Source organism: Cheilinus undulatus, linkage group 16 (genome assembly GCF_018320785.1).
Source record: "Cheilinus undulatus linkage group 16, ASM1832078v1, whole genome shotgun sequence".
Taxonomy (NCBI): domain Eukaryota; kingdom Metazoa; phylum Chordata; class Actinopteri; order Labriformes; family Labridae; genus Cheilinus; species Cheilinus undulatus.
Genome location: NC_054880.1, coordinates 26,197,629 through 26,218,766, shown reverse-complemented (window position 1 = coordinate 26,218,766; position 21,138 = coordinate 26,197,629).

The following is a 21,138-nucleotide window of genomic DNA, read 5'->3' as shown; positions in this document are numbered from 1 at the left end:
AATTTTGACCAATATCAGCCAGTAATGTATGTACAGGTACATCTAAAAAAATTAAAATATCATGAAAAAGTTAAATATTTTGTGTCACTCATTTCAGAAAGTGAAACCATATATTATGTAGACTCATTACACATTGAGTGAAATATTTCATGCCTTTATTTCTTGAAATGTTGATTATGGCTTACAGATAATGAAAACCCAAAATTTAGTGTCTCACAAAATTAGAATATTACATAAGATCAATAAAAAAAAGGATGTTTTAAACATAAATGTCAGGCTTCTGAAAAGTATGTTCATTTCTATGCACTCAATACTCGGTTGGGCCTCCTTTTGCATGAATTACTGCATCAATGTGGTGTGGCATGGAGGCGATCAGCCTGTGGCACTGCTCAGGTGTAATGAAAGCCCAGGTTGCTTTGACAGCAGACTTCAGGTCATCTGCATTGTTGGGTCTGGTGTCTCTCTCATCTTCCTCTTGACAGTAGCCCATAGATTCTCTATGGGGTTCAGGTCAGGCCAGTTTGCTGGCCAATCAAGCACAGTAACACCATGGTCATTGAACCAGCTCTTGGTACCTTTGGCAGTGTGGGCAGGTGCCAAGTCCTGCTGGTAAATAAAATCAGCATCTCCATAAAGCTTGTCAGCAGAAGGAAGCATGAAGTGCTCTAAAATGTCCTGGTAGATGGCTGCGTTGACTGTGGACTTCAGAAAACACAGTGGACCAACACCAGCAGATGCCAGCAGATGCTCCACTCTTCCTCCAGACTCTGGGACCTTGATTTCCAAATGACATGCAAAATGTACTTTCATCTGAAAAGAGGAATTTGGACCACTGAGAAAGAGTACAGTTCTTTTTCTCCACAGCCCAGGTAAGATGCTTCTGACGTCTCTGGTTCAGGAGTGGCTTGATATGCGACATTTTCAGCCCATGTATTGGGATTGGTCTGTGAGTAGTGGCTCTTGATGCGCTGACTCCAGCCTCAGTCCACTCCTGAAGCTCCCCCAAATTCTTGAATGGATTTTGATTGACAATCCTCTCAAGACTGTGGTTATCCCTCGTGCTGGTGCACCTTTTCCTACCACACTTTTTCCTTCTACTCAGTTTTCTATGAATATGCTTGGATACAGCACTCTGTGAACAACCAGCTTCTTTAGCAATGACTTTTTGTGGCTTCCCCTCCTTGTGGAGGGCAATGTTATAATAGTTTTTTATTTTTCATTAGTTTCTATTTTTATTTCATTTTCACTTTCTGTGTTCGATTTCAGTTTGGCTTTTATTAGTTTTGACTGCTGGTTTGTTAGTTTAGTTTTTATTTAGCAAAAATGCTTTGTTTTAGTTTAGTTTTTATTAGTTTTAGTGTTAGTTTTTTACGGATAGATATCGGGGCTGAGTGAGTGTCATACATTTTAAAAAACATATTAAAACAGGCTACTCTTCACTTATCATTTATTTATCTAATGATGATGTTTGAATAGAACTCCAGACATAAAACTACCACTATGTGAAGTCTGAAACAATCAGATCAGGCAATGTCACACTCCCCAGACTTGTGTGTAGGAGCCAGTCAGTATGGCTGGATATTTTGTCTCCATTTTTATTTTATTTTAGTTAGTTTTGTAAGCTCACTATGCAGTTTTAGTTAATTATATAAACTATAAATATCAGCCTATTTCATCTGTTATCATCAGCCTATATCAACCAGTAATTTCTGTAATTATCAGCCATTTATGTCTGTAAATATCCCCCTTTATTCGCTGTAAATATTTGCCTATATCAGCTGTAAATATCAGTCATTAATGTCTGTAATTGTATGCCTTTATTGGTTGTAAATATCAGTCTATATCAGCTGTAAATAATAGCCTGTATCAGCTATAAATATCAGCCTGTATCAGCTGTTAATAGCAGCTTCATGTACAAACAGGATGTAGAGTTTAAGGCTGGACCGACAGACCTTGGTCAGCAGGAGTTTATCTTTTTGTTTATCCTCATTTCTTAAGTTTTAAAGTGTATTTCAGTTCTGATGTATCAGCTAAAAAAATTAATTTTAAATCAAAGCGTATCAAATATCAGTAAAAATAAATATTGTGCACCCCTAGTTTCCAACGTATTGGTGCAATTCAAACATAGTGATGTACCAGTGTTGAAAATTAAGACCAATGCTGATGTTTAAAATAAATAATTTATTTATTTATTTTTTTTGCATCCATCGAAGTCAGGTAAATGGGTGATTCACTATTCAGAACAGGGACTGCAGCTTCTCTACAGTTTCTTAAATTTTACAGATTTTACAAGACATGTTATCTTTAAGTATGACAAACTAACATCTGCCAGCAATAATCCATGTTCAGTGATGGTGAGTCTTGTCTTTTCATTATAAATCTGACAGAGAGCTTGAATCGGACGTTGAGTTTGGTGTACCTTGGTGGAGTGTGCCCTCTAGTGGCCACATTCTGGTACTACTGTGTGGCTGATGGCCTGAAACTTCCTGCTGAACTGCAGCAATGCCTCTGTTTACTTTGTTCATTAAATCAATGAAATATCACATTTTCCACAAAGAAACGTATTTTAAATCCAAGTTAGTAATATATATTGATTTAAATCTCAAATTAAAATCTACTTGATTAAATCTGCAAGTGGATGTTCCTGCTTAAATGTTGATATTAAAACCTAGATCAATAACGACACACCAGTGTTAATTTTGGCAGCTATTTTAGATTTTGTCATAGTTTGTCTTTGGAAATTAGAAAATATTAAATCAAGAAAAGGGCTGTCTCCTAATTATTGTGTTTAAAAAATGAAATAAAACAGGGAAAAACCTGCCCTTAGCCTTTTTAGGCTGCTCAATATGAAATGTAAAATATTAAAACTTAGCAGGAAAAGCACACCATTTTTCATTTGCTGTCTCTTGTTTTGTATTTCCTATCATTTTGTTTGAAAAAAATGAAAAAACAGTTCTTCATCCCTCAAAGGAGAGAACTGCTGACCAAATAACTTTAACAAGTGAAGCATTGGAAAATTTACCACTTTTACTGAGCTCTAGAAACATCTCTGAATGTTTTTGAAGCCACATTTATTTAGTCTTATTTTTTTATTCTTGAGCTGCTTTTGGACTGTCAAAGCTTTGACAATCATTCATGAGGCTAGGAACTCCATATTTTCCTTATCTCCACCTTGGTAGACAGAATTTATAAGGACACAGGTGAGTAAAATGCCTAAAACGTTTAATGATGCTAACACTGTATAGAACGAAAAATATGCAGTTATTTATAGCTACTGTGGTATCCTGATATAAAATATAATCTATGGCTTTTTACATGGCCATGCTGCAATTAAACATCATTTCCATCATAGTCTTTCCATTTCTTGATGATGGATTTAACTGAACACTGGGAGATGTTCAGTGCCTTGGAAATTTCTGTTTCCATCCCCTGACTTATACTTCTTAATAACATTTTCTCAGAGTTGCTTGGAGTGTTCTTTTGTCTTCGTGGTGTAATGGTAGCCATGAATACTGATTAACCAATGACTGGACCTTCCAGACATAGGTGTCTTTATACTACAATCGCTGGAGACATATGCACTCAGGTGATCACCATTGAGACTACTAACACCAACAAGCCAGACCTCTGTTTAATTCGGTCAGTCACTTTGGAGGGGGTGAATATTTATGCAGTCACTTATATTACCTTATGTATTTTAAACTGATATTACCTTGTAGAAATCTGTTTCATTTTAACATCATAGTTTTTGAAAATGTTTTTCTTTTGTCAAAAAATAGGTTTGGATTTTTTTTTTTTTTTTGCCTTTATGAATAAAATCATCATTTAGAAACTGCATTTTGTAATTACTTGGGCTGTCTTTGTGTGCTATTAAAATTGATTTGATGATCCGTAACAATTAAGTGTGATAAATAAGCAAAAAAATCAGGAATCAGAAAGGGGGCAAATACTTTCCCGGCACTGTATATCTCATACATGATACACAACTTTAATGATCATATCATTGGGCTCTTTAGAGCCAAAGGCTTCAGATTATTGCCTTCCTCTGCTTCAAGGTGAAAGTGCCTATGTTTAAGAGCCCTGTGGCAGTAGTATTTACATAATGAGCACCTAACATAAGACACTAATGGACATGCCAAGATAAACATCTGCTTTCAGTATTTGAAAACAACTTGCTTGTAATGTGTAAAATTTCTGCCAATGCATGGAGCTGAATGTTCGTGTCTTGAGATGAGATAAACCAACTCATTCAGTTTATCTATTAAAGACACTTGCATGTCTTGAAACTGTCCAGTCAAAACTTCTACTTTTTAACCCTTATTTCATTATTCATTATTTCATTATTATTTTAAGTATTTTAGTTTTGAATAAAACCTTTATCTTTTTCAGTTTCATACATTCAAAAATAAAAGTCTAAGGTTAAATATGTCTTTCCAAAGCAGCTTTCTGCAGTAAAGGAGAGGAGTAATTACTGATATCATCCAGCAGGTGGCAGTAGATGACCACAGTAAAGAATGAAGCTGGTGCCCTTCTTCACGAGCTAAAATAACGCCACATCTCATGGTGTTTAAAACGGTAAAAATAAACGTTTGTCTTCCTTTAACACCTTTTAGAGCCGTACCTTTCTACAGCTCAGACATGAAGCAGCTTCAGTGCATTCCAGTGAACCACAAACATCATTTAAAATCACATGTTGGCATACATTTGGAAAAGGCTGACAGCGGAGCCGTCACTCTAAAATGCAGAGTCTCCAAAAAGAAAGCGTGGCTGGCCGTGTTTCAGCTGCTAATCGGCTTTGTCACAAACTGGATTCTCTGCTAATCTCAACCTCCCAGCACATCCGTACTGGGCACAAAGAACAAAGGTAAGACTCTTTTAAAATCAAATTACGGAGCAAAAAGCCTCTTGTAATCCTCTGTTTCCCAGCCTTCTTAGCGATGCTGCTGTTTCTTCATTCAGACGCAGCTCGCTGCTAAATGCTAATCCCTGTTTATCAAAGAAGGGAAGATAAAGGAGCAATCTGCATTAGCACACATAAACGTGTGACACGTGGCTGTATGAAGACATTCAAAGTTCAGCGTGCCCTTCACTCAGCGTTCACACCCCCTCCGATCAATCAGGCCTTTAAATTAGAGGCTAGTTAGCGAGAGTTGTCCCCAATCAGAGCCCTCTCATCCAGCCAATCAGCCCCGCTGACACCGGGCAGACGCAGAGGTTAAACACACGTTTCCACAGCGCTGCTCAAACTCCATCTGAATGAAAGATTTTTGTTTAATCACACAGTGAAGAAAATATAGATTAAAAAGGGACATGTGATAACTCCACTGGAAGAATAAAAATGTTATAATCCAACCTGGAAAGGTGTTTTCATATATTTCTTATGTGATAGATGTGGTTTGAGGAACAAAACTATAGCAATTGCTCCTGCAGATTCCTTCAATGAAACGTGCTTATAGTGTGTTTCTAAACTTAATATATGTTTGGGTTAACAATGGTTAAATTTCTCTTTTGTTGTTAGGGTTTTGTCCTTGGTGTTGTGCCTTTCACTTTGTTTTATTGTCTTATCGTCAAAGCACTCCATAAACCCCTGTTTTAAAAGTTCTTTACTGATTAAATGGTTATATTATTCTTGTTATTACTACACACAGAGCTTTTCATAACCACAGTTTCAGAGCCCTTCTCAGCATTTAATTACTGAGAGTAGCTGAGAGTATGGTCTTGACCATTGGTTCTCAACTGGAGGGTCGAGACCCAAAAGTGTGTCGCAAAGCCATTTTCAGTGGGATGTGGATATGTGCTTGAAAAAAAAATGTGGCAAAAAATCTGATGTGCTTTTATTTTGACAGATACATCTTTATCCCTTTGTCCCATCATATCTTGTTCCATCTTAAGTCCAAACAGCACTGTTTTTCATTAAAACGCTTGGTTATGATTCAAAACTGAAAGAAATTTGGGTCCAGGTTTGTCCTTATTGTTTGGCTTTTTTGTCAAAAAATGAAAAATCCTTTGATGTAAAAGTGAAAGTGATTTCTACAAAGTAATGTCAATTTGGACACTGCTATTTCATTGCATTCTTTGCATTTCTCTTGCACACTGAAAAAGATCGCCATTCAGGATTTTCCTATATTTTGCCACATTCATTTTACATGCTACCTTTACAAGCCTTTTGGGCCCAGCTGCCATGGACGTATCCCCACACCGTGATGCTGCCGCCATCGTGCTTCACAGTGGGGATGTGCAGTGTTCGATCTCTGCCAAACATAGTGCTTTTCTGATTGCCATACAGAACTATTTTGGACTCATCAGATCAAATAACTTTCTTCTTCTTGACCATGAAGTCTCCCACATGTCTTTTGGCCAACTCTAGTCAAGATTAAATGTGAGTTTTCTTTAACAGTGGCCTTTTCTCTGCCACTCTCCTATAAAGCTTTGGCTGGTGGAGCGCTCGTGCAACAGTTGTTGTAGGCAGAGTCTCTGGCTCTGTGCGTCCATAAAATACAGCTGCCTGAGCTATCAGATATCAAACTGTTTTCAGTACGCGTTTAGGTGTGTCTACACTAAGCATTAAGGATTACCACCTGGTGTCTGAATGCTCAAATTGGATAGAAATCCCTGTTAATAAATCCCTGCTAATTGGCATGTATATATACCCAAGATGCTCCAAGTTTTAACTGTGTGAAGAGTTAATTTCAGGAAACTTAAACCTGCCTGAAACAGAGGCATCCATGCGGCTTCAGGCCTGGTTTTTCAGACGTACCACAGCCCCCCTCCTCTTATTTAAATGAGCGTATTCCCGGTGAGGCCGTTTCTCTGTGAACTGACTCTAATGTGTCAAATGTGTCAAATATTGAGCACAATGCTGAAGGAGGCTTTTGTGGAGGTGGAGGAGCTGGCGGCCGGCTCGTCATCTCTGGAGACGGTGGCCGGCAGAGTGGACGGACTGTCACATTCAGCTCTTTGTGCGTCCGTCTCGTCTCGCGGGTCCTTTGTGGAGGCTGGACAGGCTGATCCACCTCAGAATCCAGCGTCCTGACTGCCTTGTATTCACGTCAGCCGTCCTCTTCGTCCCTGTGAGGGATTTCATTGTCAGAGCGGACGCCTTGAATGCTACACTGATCAAGGAAAAATAATCAACTGCCCTTTTGTTTCAGCCGCCGTTTCAACAGGAGAAAATAAACTTATGGAAATGAAGCCTTATCGTGTGCCGCTCAGACGCCGTCTGTGATGTGATTTGCCTTCCGGTGGTGTACAGCCGTCCAGTCAAGGCCCCCCGCCGCAAGCTGAGGCCTGCAGCCAGCTGACAGAGCTCCAGAACATTTTACCGCTGCTGCTATGACCAAGTTTAAACCTGCACTACTTGTATACCTGCAGACCTGGATATTAATACAACTATAACACCAATATTACACTCCTCAGGTTTACCTTGGGGTTTGAACACTGTTGGACATTGTTTGAACACCATTTTTCTTTTTTCTTCTATTGAAGAGTTAAAGAGGCTGTCTTTGTCTTCAAGAATACATCATAATTCCTCTGCCATGAGCGTTGGTGGGTACCATTACATTAGAAAATCACTGCCATTAAAAGTTACTTTTGTGTAACTAAATATAAGGATCATTTTGCAAGTCATATGCTACATGTTACAACAAAAAATCAATGTAGTTGTTCAGATTAAGGGTGTAAGAAAATATTGATACACTGATACATCGCGATATTTTGTGGCGCAGTACAGTATTGATATTTTTGAATGCAGTATCGATATTTTTTAAAGCAATTATTTACTTTGTTGGTGCGGTAGTTTGTGGTGTAATTTCACCCCCTGACCACCAGCTGGCAGCAAGCAGTTGACTCTTCCCCTTTCTCCTCTGCTTCGACAACAAGATCACGCAAGACTTCCAGTCTGGGCAAGCCAGTTTCTCATGCCTACCCAGCAGTGCAGCTTCTGCTGCATTCGTAGTGGATATGTGGACTTGTTTTGGCTTCCAAAACATTAAAGGTGGTGCAGAATTATACAGGAGTCAAGTCGTTTGTAAGATATGCCACGCCAGAGTGAAATACCAGGACAACACAACGAACCACAACCCCTGTATCGTGATACGTACCGTATCGCTAGATTCTTGCCGGTACTCACTCCTAGTTCTGATGGATTACTTAGTGAAATTACCCCCTTCACTCTCAACCATGCAGCCTTTTCAAATGATGGTCTTTTTAAAAATAAAAAAATTCCCATGTTCCAACCCTCACCTGGCCATGAACTCTGAGTAATGACTGAAAGAATGAGATTGCAGGTTCAAGTGGTTGAAATGAGATTCCTTAGGAGGGTGGCTGGGCTCTGCCTTAGAGATAGGGTGGGACATCTGGCAGGATCTCAAAGCAGAGCCGCTGTTACTTCAAATCGAAAGGAGCCAGTTAAGCTCGTTTTTGCATTTGATCAGGATGCCTCCTGGTTGCCTCCCTGTGGAGGTCTTCTTTGCACGTCAAAATGGGAGGAGACCCCGGGGTACACCAAGAACATGCTGGAGGGATTATATTTCCCATCTGGTCTGGGAGCGCCAAGGAATCCCTCATGAGGAACTGGAAAATGTTGCCAGGGAAAGGAATGTCTGGGTTGACTTACTTCACCTGCTGCCATTGGACCCGACCTCAGATAAGCAGAAGAAGATGGATAGATGGGTTTTAAATGCATAGGAGGCCATAAACATAAGGACAGTGCCAATGGAATTTTAAGATTAAAATCCTTATAAAGTGAAACGAGGTTTCTGTAAATTGAATTAAACACTGAGATCTATACGTGACTGAAGTTTTGATTTAGACCGTTAGAAAGTTGTTCACCTCTTTCCTGGCTTGGTTTAATATGAACAGGGCGAAAATCTGAGGCCATGACATCACAAGTCTTGATGGGGAATTACCCCCCATGCTAGAACGATATAAAATCACCAAGCAGTTAATCTCAGTACGGTCTGTTGTTAGCTTATGTCACTGCCTTCATTGAAAGTTGACAGCTAGATACATGCTGTTTTTGTTTATCTGAGGTAAATGGCTCAAATCTTGTAGCCAAAGTGACCTATGGGTCATTAAAAGTATCATAACAGAGAGATTTGTGCCAGAAAACAGTAAATTGAATCCCAAACTTTGGGATAAAAATGGGATAACCAACTCAGCATACCAACTACTGTCTTTTCACACAAGTCTGTTATTTCCAGGTCACATTTTTTCAATAATCAAACATTCTAACCTTGCACACTGAGTCTGATGCATTTTTTAAGTTCAATACGAACATTTCCAGAATGAGGCAAAATGATGCTGCACTGTGAGGAGATGAAGAAGCGATGAAGATGATTCTGTGTAAAAACCAGTGAATCCATCTCCACCTCTGGAGATCTTCTTGGAGTTGTAACTTACATTGCATGAAACGAAACGGTCAAGAGGGAGTAAGAGAAAAAGATGGAGATCGCACATGAGTGAACATCTCATGATCTGATGTTTTTTAATCTACAAAGGGTAGAGAGAAAATGAAAGTTTAGCATGGATGCAGAGAAAACAGGAGGAACATACAGTAGCTGAAGAATATTGATGGCAATTCTTAATCTAAATCTCAGCATTACAAAGGCACCCTTGACAATATCAGAAGGCTTGATATTGACACTTCCTGATTTGTGGCGACAGTTGTGTTGCCACAAACTAAGAAGCTGCACTTCAGTTTCTGGCATCCATCTAACTTAATGCTTCTTGTGTACTATCACTGCGGTGGCTGTGTTTGTATGCTTCCTTCTTCCATCAGCTTGTTTCCTGATTGCTTATAGGTACGTTCCATGTAACAATCCACAGGGTCTCTGCTTGGCTGTCTTTAGTGCCCACCCCCCAACAACAGGAATTCTGATAGTAAATATTGAAGGTTTAATATATGAGATCTTAAATTGACTCGTACTGTCTTCTGAGCAAATCGGGGAGGGTAAAATCCTAATAAGCACATCTCACACCACAGGAAAATCTGGCAAGATAATCTTTTGAACCATCAGATAATCTGGTCTTTGCTGACTTTGTTTGGAGCAGGGGAATCAGGCACAGAATGAGCCCAACTATCTTGTAGTTACATAAAACAGCAGGCATCTAGCCACTTAGGTTTACTGTTATCCGTGTGGGGAGCACAGATAAATATAATAGCTAGTTAGTGTTAACATAAATTAATGTATGGATTTGGCTAAATGTAAGAAGGGGAGCTCTGACTTGTTGGATGGTCTGGTAGTAGTGGTGTAAAGATAATCCAGTATGGATTGGTTAACCGATCTTGACGTCAGCGGTCCGAGTGCATCGGTCCGCGGAGCCCTGGATCGGTAAAAATGCAGCTGGAACCGGTCTTTGAACCGGTTTGAACGTTAGAGATTGGTTCATGAGGCTCTGCTGCTTGTTTTCACAGCCCGTTCTGCCATGCTCTGGCTTAGTGTCCGTAATCTCGCGTGACCCGTGGTGACCTTTTACCTTTAAACAAGAGTTCCATTCGCCATAGGTTCTTGCTAGGTAGCTGGATGTGTTTCACCGATCGTCGCCTAAACGTCTGTCAGTTCTGCACCTCAGGAAAAAGTCGTGGACTTTATATGAAGGAAGGATAACTTTCAAAATGTCTGCCCATCTGTACGCTTTGGAAAAAAAGCAATTAAGAACTTCAGCAGCTCATAAATCTCACTTGTTGAGATGGCGGAGCTAAAATTTAGCTAAGAAGCTAATGCTAAATGCAGCACAAACAGACCCAAATATAAACACTTTTCTGAGTTAAAACTCATAATTTATCACCGTAACAACAGCCCCTTTATTAGCAGGGTTTATAATGGTAATATGTTGTTGGGAATGATTGATTTGGTGACATAATCAATACATCTGAGCCCACTGATATGATATTAAACAGAGAGGGCTTCACTGAGCTGGAGATCAGCTGTTCTCCAGTGTATTAATTCAAGAGTGAAAACTAGAAAAGCACTCAGAGAGCGCAGACCTCCGCCCTTAGCCCTATCTCCCAATAGTCAAGAATCCTTTAAAAACGTTCCTGGATCCAGATGGTGATCCGGATCAGTCCCAAAATCTAATTCGCCGATTACTCCCTCCCCGGTGGGTTGGAGACACGGGGAGGCAAAGCATTGGCTTTGCTACGTGTGGACTGTTATGGCGGAAGCATCCATGGTCTCACTGGACGACTGAAAGTCATGGCAAAAGGTGAATGTTCTCGCTACAATTCGCTGTCTTTCTCTCTGTTATGCTCCGACTTGTCTCCTCCACCGGGCATGCGTCTTTCAAACTATAAACTCCAAAACTTTGAATAGAAACACACCAAATACATGCTGCTGGGATTTAAGTTATTCGTGTCCACCATCTCCCGGTGTAAAGTGGTAACAGCGCAGACCTCCAACATTAGCCCTATCTCCCAATAGTAAAGAATCCTTTAAAAAATTCCTGGATCCAGACAGTGATCTGGATCAGTCCTAAAATCTAATCAGTTCTTTCTTATGCCATTTCTGACATTTCCTGAAAATTTTATGAAAATCTGTCCTTGACTTTTTGAGTTATCTTGCTAACAAACTAAAAAACAAACTAATAAACAAACAAACTAACCCAGCCGATCACATAACCTGTGTATCTGGGTGTGATGAAAACTTTCTTAAACATAATTTCAGAATGTTAGCACAGGAGATCTGGCATTTAGTCTGTTTTACAAATAGATCAAATAAACTTGGATTATTATGAAATTATCTTGTTTTCCCCTTTTTTGCTAATTTTTGTGAAAGCAAAAAGTTATTTGATTCTATAATCAGATTGTACCGGATCGAATCAGACTGAACCGAATCGTTCTGTATTTTAATGAATCGTCAGTGAATCAAATTGTAGTCTGTGAATCAAGATTCGAATCGAATCGTCTTGAGAAGGAGAGATTCACACCCCTAACTGGTAGGGCAATAAAGTGCCCAGATTATTATTGATGTAAACAGAAAAAAATCTCAAAAGGCTCCCAAAGCAGAAACCTGGCCAAGAGGTTAAGTTCAGAGACTGAATTAGCTGGATGTACAAGGCTGAAATCATATATTTCTGCTGCAAAGTTGCATAATTTAACATGGGGCTCTATGGGCGTTGACTCTTTTATGTTTTCAGCCTCAAGTGGCCATTTAAGGAACTGCAGTTTAGAGAGGTTTGCATCTGGTTGGCTTCATTTCTCAGCTCTGGATGATGCTACTTGTTTTGACTAAATCATGAAAAAATAAAAAATTCCCACAGACAGGAGTATCAGAATCTGATCCTCTTCTAGCTTCACAGCGAGCAGCCGTTTCATACAGACCGGGCCTTCCTCTGGCTGTGTTGTATATGTGTCCGCTCATGTAGGTTGCCTCCCTAAGTCTCTTCAGAGGTGGGGGGGAGTTGTTTGAGTGAGAGCGAGGTGACGACCCCGAGAAGGGCCTCATTTAAATGAAGCTGCTCCACAATGTGAGATTACACTCCGGGGTATGTGTAGGACACGCTCTGCTCATACAGAGCCAAACCAGCCGAGAAGATAAAGATGAGAAAACGCAGGAAAATTACAGCGCACCTTGGTGCTATCGGCCCCCGGCAGAGCTGGAGGTGAGAGATAGAAGAGTAGTAAAAATGCCGGGCAAAGAAGAACGACCTTTCACAATATTATACACAGGAAGCCAGCTGAGCATCAGTATCTGTCTGCCGCTTCGCGCTCCGCTTAAATGGCTGTTTTTCCTCAATGTCACCACAGCGAGTTTTACTGTAAAGACAGAAACAACAATGAGCATCACATCACATATCTGCAATATTAATACAGACATCATTACAAGGAGAGAGGGGGCTTCATGGTTATCTAAAGTAAAAAAAAAAACTTCACTCAGCGTGACTCTTAAAGTCACAAACTAGATGGAAATAACAGACAAATCAAGTTACACATTACTTATGGAATCAATATAATACTTAGTGATAACTATGATATTATACAAGCTTTTTTATGTAGCTCAGCATTGTTCAAGAGTTTTCATGTTTTTGAAAGCATGGCTGACAAACTGCCTCCTTGCTTAGAACACCATAGTTGATTGAGATCCATCCAATTTCTTCTGCTCATCTGGGGCCAGGTTGTGGTGGTAGCAGTGTTAATTTCATTGACTGAAACTGTAACTAAAGATTTTAGTCAACTAACTGGCTGGCTGAGTTTAGCCCTACAGATGGCTTTGTCTGTGTCTGAGTAACTGACTGACTGAGTGAGTGATCCTACTTTCAAAGCCATACCACACAGGCTTGGGTTTGTTTGTACTGAAAGCCATTGCTCACGGCTGCCTCTACTGTGATAAATAGAGCCATACATACAGAGTTGTGCTATGTACGGGGTTTAGTTGTACTGAGGGCCCTCTAATTACCACCTCCACTCCTGGAAATATCTCAGATATAGCTTTAGCATCGCATCCTTTATACTAGAGCTGGACCATGTTTCTGTATGACATAAAAAATAAAAACAACCCTGTATGCTTTTCGTGTTGGGAAAGATGTTTTCACTATTTTGCTGACCTGCTTCAGCATGAGTATGTGATAGGTAAGGGGGTTAATTTTTGTGTGAGTGCTTGCATGCAAGGCCTGCTAGTGGAGCAATTAGCTCTAAATTAGCCATAGTGGCACTTGTGTCAGAAATGGACAGCATTCCTTTATTAAAGTAAGTGCTGAGAGCAACATGGAAGGCTTTCCACAAAAGAAAACAATGTTTTTGCTCTTCTGCCGACCTGCTTCGCCACGACTATGTAATAGTTATGGGGAAAGGGTTGGTTGTTGCATGTGGCTGTGTACAAGGCATGCTAGTGGAGCGCATAGCTTGGACTTTGCTGCAGCAGTGGTTTTGTCTGAACTGGACAATGTCTCTTTATTGAAACTTACAGAGAGCAACACTGAAAGCTTTCCATGAAAAGACCGGGCCTTCCTCTGGCTGTTTTGTACTCCCGGTCTGCTTTGGTATGGGTTTCCAGTGTCAGCTAGCGTGGTAGTGGTTAGCTTGGATGTCACTCTAGGGACGCCTAGACCACTTTCCTTGGTAGAGAGCCACACCGAAAGCTTGTCTTGGCAGAGAAAATGTTTTCATGCGTCTCCTGTAGTGATGCGTCCCCTCCCTGCATAAAACAGCACAGAATAAAGGGAGGACATTTCCTCCTCACATTCTGCCATCATTAGCACTGTTGTTGACTAGGCGTGTCTGTGTTGTGGGCACGTGTTTTTGTGTAGCCAATCAGATGCAATAAAAGAAAATCAGGAGGGGAGGGGATGACGTCGCTCAGGGCTTTGTGTACCATTCAGTCTCCACAGAGAGAGAGGGAGAGGAGAAAATATAGCCAGAAACAATAACTTCCATAAAAATAAGGACAGTACCACATCGGGTAACGTTATGTAAAATGTAGTCATTCTTTCAGTTTTATGGTTTATTTATTGCTCCCATGCGTCATTTAGAGTTTTATTTGGGAAATATTTTGCAAAAGAAAGTTTTTAAAATTTTTGTATTATTATTATTATTTTAATGGAAATCACAGAAGACTGACAGAAAACTAACAGGATTCAACATATTAAAAGTCATAGGACTGCTTGATGGTCTAAAAAAATATTGTTTTATATCAACAATTATGTAAAATTTTTGCTATTCTGAGAATAAAAGAATTTAGCCCAACTGTTTTTGGGGAAAAAAAATAACATGCAGTTAAATCAATCATAGGTCAAAAAATGCTTACTTTCTTTAATTTCAAAGCCAAAGTGGTACTGAATGAAGAGCCATTTGGGAGCCGAAAGAGCCGGCCCTTCTTAACAAGTAACTCAGCCAGAGCACACAATTCAGTCAGGCTTTTCAACAGACATCCCAGATAGATGTGGTCAGCCATATACTAGGTTTTAACCTAGTCTTGTTTCCATATAGAAAAATAGACTAAAACTAGCTTATAAAGATCTTTGCTGATTGAAACTGACAAAAACATTTAGTTTTCTTCAAGATGACTAAAACAAGACAAAAATGTCAGTGCTGGACTGTGGGATGTTCAAAATCCATGATATGTCTCCAATGTGCAGATAAGGTATGTGTGTATTTTCATCAGCATACTTTCAACTGTTTATTGTATTGAGAGTGCATGAACATAAGTGTTTTAAATTTCTGTTAGATCACAATATGACTGATTCACTTAAAGAAAAATGGATTTCTCAGCTAGTAATGACTAAAATATAAGGACTTTTTTATTGACTTAAACTGGACCAAGATACTTTTGTCAACTAAAAACTGTTGTGGTGAAAAATGACTAAAACGTGGCCAAAATTGAAAGATATTTTTATCTAAAGACTAATAGTTGCCAAATTAACACTTAGTGGCAGCAGGCCAAGCAAACAGACATCCTCTCTTCCTAGAGGCATTTTCCAGTTCCCCCTTGGGGATCCCATGGAGTTCCCAGTCCAGCAAATTCTGGGTCCTCACTTAAGTTTCACGTGTCCAGAAGGCCTCCAAAGGGAGGCAACCAGGAGCCATCCTGATCAGATGCCTGAACCAACTCAACTTGCTCCTTTTGATGTGAAAGAGCAGCGGCTCTACTGCTAGCTCCTCTGGATGTCCAACACCAATTTCCAAGCTAATCAAATCAAATAAATTTATATAGCACATTTAAAAACAGCAGCAGCTGACCAAAGTGCTGTACATTAAGGAAGATAAATACAGATAAATATGGACAATCACAAGAGGAAGAAAAAAAATGACAGTGGGTGAGGACTGGACGAAGATTGAGTGGTAAAATGAAGATTTTGTCCTCTGGATTAACCCCCCTCCTTACCATAGCAGCCTGGAAAACCCCTCCAATACTGCTGATGCTGCCCCAATCCACCTGTCAATGTCATGATCCAGGCTACCCCCACTTGTGAACAAGACACTAAGATACTTAAACTCCTTTGAGAATCTCCCCATCAGGAGGGAGCAAATCTATGAGAATCATGGCCTCAGACTTGGAGTTGCTGACCCTCATCCTGACCACTTCGAACTCAGCTGCAAACCATGCAAATGCCTACTGAAGATCTCCAGCTTGGAAGCCAACAGAAGCACATCGTCTGCAAAAAGCATAGGTCAAATTATGTGATCCCTCAAATGGAAACCCTCCTCCCCCTTGCTGCACCTCAGAATAAAATAAATTTCTTCTAATATTTAGATACTGGTTGTTTTAAGACCGACTTGTGGTTAATTTGAGGTTTGATGCTGTAATGTCAGTGGACTGGCTTTTTTTCTCTCACACTGTGACTGTCTATGAGCGTGTAGAAACATGGATGATAAAGGTGTTATGCACTGGAAGGGCTCTTGTGTGCACTATAAAATTTAACCCTGGCATATTTATTCAGTCTGTAATTAGTGCAGAAAATCCCTTAATTGTATATGTCATAATTAAAGCACATACGACCACAGCTAAACTAGGAACTTAAAATGAACTTGCTGTGTGACAGTTCATGGTGAGTCTTACCAACGTGACCAGAGATCGTGACCCCTGACACATAAACAGCTCATCATCAGACCTCTTCTATGAGCTGGACTGTATCTATCAGTCCAATCAGCCCGTGATGACAGTCTCCAACTGACACAACAACAGCTCACGGCTGCACCTGGGTCAGCGAACGCACCGCAGCATGGTGGGATGTGTCAGCGACCCACTAATTCTGTGATGAATCGTGGCAATTGTGTATTTTATGGCGTCTGAAATGAGCAGTGTGGTGTGAGCAGAGCGCGCAGAGGAACAAACGGCTCATAAACAAGCCTTCAGTGACAGATCAGCCAATTCATGGAAATATAAGAACGCCATTACCTCCTCTTGTAAAACCAGCGGTGACCTTTAAATATGTGCAGAGTGGAGATACGGGCACTGCACCGCTATTATGGATTCCTCTGCTTGTTCTTTTTCTATGAGCTGCTTTATCTGCAGAGCTGGAAAAAAGTTCTGCTCTTCAGAGGGCGTTTTAGACTATCTGTCATTTTTAACACAACCCCTACACCCACCCGCACCCCTTTGAAAGGAGCAAGGCTGCAGGACGGCCATGTCAGGACACTGCGACTTTAAATATTCAAGCTGTTCCATATAAACCACATGCACTAATGAAATCCTTTTAACCTTACAGAGAGATGAAATGGCTTTTTATCATTAACAGTTGACACTGCATTAACAGGGAGATAGGGGTCATAATGGAGGAGAGATATTTATTCAAAGAGGGCACTTAGCCCCAAATCAATTAAAACTGAATGCACTCTGCTTTGCACATCAGACCAAACCCTTCAGCTCTTCTTGTCTGGCGCTTTCTAGGTTTTTATTTCCACAAGTCTAACAACACTTGGGGCTTTAAAGTTGGTTATATGAGTCTGGTTGATTATGATTACTCACAAAGCATTCTAAGATTGTCTGCAGCAGTGAAAAGGACGACCATCTTTAACAGTTTTTCTCCCTCATGATGTGAAATTTATCTATGAATCAAACATGGGTGGATGGAGCTGAGCAACACATTTCTTTGTGACTTGGAAGTGTCTTTAGAGATCACAGTTGCTTAGAGTGTTCTTTTGTCTTCATGGTGTAATGGTAGCCAGGAATACTGGTTAACCAGTGGCTTGACCTTCCAGACACAGGTGTCTTTCTACTACAATCACTTGAAACACATTCACTACACTCAGGTGATCCCTTTTTTACTAATTGTGAGACTACTAGCACCAATTGGCTGGACCTCTGTTGAATTAGGTCAGTCACTTCAAATTGGGCTAATATTTATGGAGTCACTGCAGTCATTTACATTACATGTTTTTGTTAAATTTGCATTACTTTGAAGAAATCTGTTTTCACTTTGACATTAAAGAGTTTTTTTTTTTGTTGGGTCAAAAAAGCCAAATCATATTCACCATGATTGATTTTATAGATTCACATTGATGTAAAATAAGTCCACCACTGCTCCTTCAAGTCTCACTTCACTTTTTTAAAAAAGTCAAATGCAGCTCAGTGCAAAAGTTAAAAGTCACCTAAACCTTGTGTTATCAAAGATTTATCTTTTTACTGTTCCCTTATTTCCCTTTCATTCCATAACAAGTTCCTTTTTCTATATTCATAGTATAATCTTTATTTAATCACGATAGATACACAAATAAAGAGATTGTGATTTTAAAATTTTAATACCTTGACAATCCTAGCACTCATTTTTTAACCACAGGAATAAACATGTATGAACATTTTTTAAGTTAAAATGTCTCATGGCTATTGCAGGTATTTTGTCAGGAAGAGTGGAATAGTAGTATTGAAACTACAGACTTGAATATTATTTGACTGATAACTGGTTGCTACAAATCTGGCTGTGTGACCTGGAGCAAGCCCAGAATCTACTGGCAGAGATCTGTTCTTCTCAGTCTTGTTAAAAACTGAATGCATACATAAGACAGACTGGATAAAATGAGCCTCACTCACCGTGTTTTAATCCATGGTGGTTTGAATGGTTTCAACTGAACTTTTTACCTTGGCATATGTGGAAACTCTAAAGTTAGACTGTGTTTGACTCTCTAACCCTGCCAGCCCGGCCGTAACACAAACCCTGGTTTTATTAGACATGAAGCAGATTGGTGAAGAGCCTCGTGTGTAACGTTGAACTGCAGCAGATGAAAACAGCCATAAGTCAAACACTTGCTCATAAACAAGTGTTGAGGAGCTTCAGGCTGATGTGGACCCCCCGTCTCCTCAGGAGCCAATCAGAAGCTCTATTTTTAGAAGTCGTGTTCGGGCAGCAGATGGTATTTGAGAGGGAGCGCGGTGCAATTTACAGTAAACAGATTTTTTATCCCTGGCAGGTCATGGAGAGAGCTTGAAGAGGACGGAGGTTTAATAAGAGGGATCCACAACAAACTCAGGCAGGGCGAGAGCTAAGAGAGAGAATAACCTCAGTCTGACTCTGAAACAAGCCCAGCAGACACCGATGCGGTTAATCCTGAATGCTAGAGCCAAAAACTTTAAGACCTGTTAGATTTCCTGAGAGCAAAGACATAATAGATACAATCTTTAACCAGAACATGTTGGGGAATATTTGTCCTAGTGTCATCAAAAGAAAACTGATGAATGCATGAGCCAAATAAACATATTTATCTGTCTTTTTTTATCTGGTATTTATCCCTGCAGTTTATGACTGCAGTTTGAAGGATTTTCAAAAGCAAAACTCAGGCAAGACCACAGACCAAACCCCAAAATTAACCTTGCATTTTTTTGTATCTCATCTTGCCCTAACTCATCTCTGTCAGACTTGAGACTCTTGAGGAGGCTTGAGGGGCACAAAAGCAGCAGCAGCTGCTGTTGACCACTACGTGGAGCTGCAGTGCCTGATGCATGTTTATATTTCCTTACAACCACTAAAAACAGAGATATTAATTCAAACTTTACGTTTTTGTCCTGGTGGACCCTTTTACACCATAGGGACACTAGATCTAGAAAATCAGCCAGAACTTAGCTTTAGTGATGTTTAAATATCTACAGTAGGAGAGGATACGGTATGTCTCTTTGCACTGCCGCAGCCATGATTATGTTGGATAACCTGGATGTCAGTACCAATTTAAATAATCATGATTATGTTATTTTTTGCCATAATCGAGCAGCCCTACAGGGGGGTTTCTTTCCAACCCCCTAAAACCCCCTGCTTACAGGCTTGCACCTGAAGTCTGCAATATCTCCTTTACCTTTTGATAATCCAAATAATGAGCACACTTCAGAAAATTAGATTCAATTTCTGCAGGTAACTGGATGAATAGACGTCCTGATCTGATACACTTGACCATTATTATCCTTTTAAACCTGCATTAAAACTATTAAAACATAATGAGTGGTCTCCATGGAGCTGTCGCCAGAATTACAGGGTCTGTAAAGCATAAAGGGTCTGCTGGGTTCTGCTGTGACTCTGCACATACTAGCACTTCTTTATGACCAGGTAAAGCACATTTCATCGCCGTCTTTACGACTACAGCTGCTCACCTTACTGTAACCCTCTCGAGCCGAGCCTGTGGTCACGAACAGTAAAGTGTTTGGACAGCAGACAGGAGGGAAAGGCGACGTAAGTGATGTGTGCGTCCTTCGGGGGGATTGAGAGGAATAGCAGGAGGGTCTGCAGAGCTCAGCAGCAGGAGGGTGTTTTATGAGACGGAGGGAAACTATGGCTGACCCCCAAACGTGAGCCTCTGCCCTCGCACACAAACTCCACCACACATCCATCAGTCTGATACAAAGAGAGTGTGGTTTCTGGAGCATTTACAGGCCTGATTAAACATGTTTCAGTGAAAATAAGAACAGGGCCATCGTGTTTATCCCCATGTAATAGAAGCAGGAATAGAAGAAAGCTCTGCTCACAGCGGCCGATAACGTGAGCGGCGTATAATTCTCCATCATCTTATCCACTCCTTTATGGGCTCTTTTACTGGTTGAGGTATTTTGGAGGTACTGTATATGGGCTGATAATTTTCTGAGGGGAGACAATTCTCGGTTAAGGCTCACTGGCGGGTGATGTCTGTATGAATTACACCTTCCATAAAGCTGTAATAGGAAGGACAATCAGCAGCTTGTATCTGCGCAGCCTTGCAGGGTATTTACCTTTTTATGTGGGTGTAAATTTGACATGTGCCAAGGACAAGCCTCTCTCCAGATGTCTTTCCCCTTTTGTACCGGCTCAAAAGGCCACAAAAAGAAGGCTGTTCTCGTTCACTGTTAGCACTTAAACATACAAAAGTACTGCATAATTATTAGTACACAACCCAGATTATAATAGGAAGAATGAATGGATAATCTCTTGCAGACTGAATAAGATTGTCCTCCATTTGCCTATATTTTGCCACATTCATTTTACTCTTTACTTTTTGTAGTGATGTGAAATGTTTGGTATCTTGTCTGATGGCCAAAAAACACCATTTTGGTCTCATCAGACCAAAGAATTTTCTTCCACTTGACCATGGAGTCTCCATCATGCCTTTTGTTCCACATTTAATGTGGCTTTTCTTGAACAATGGCTTTCTCTTTGCCACTCTCCCATAAAGCTTTGACTGGTGAAGAACCTGGGCAACAGTTGTATGCAGAGTCTCTTCCACCTCAGCTGCTGAAGCTTTTAACTCCT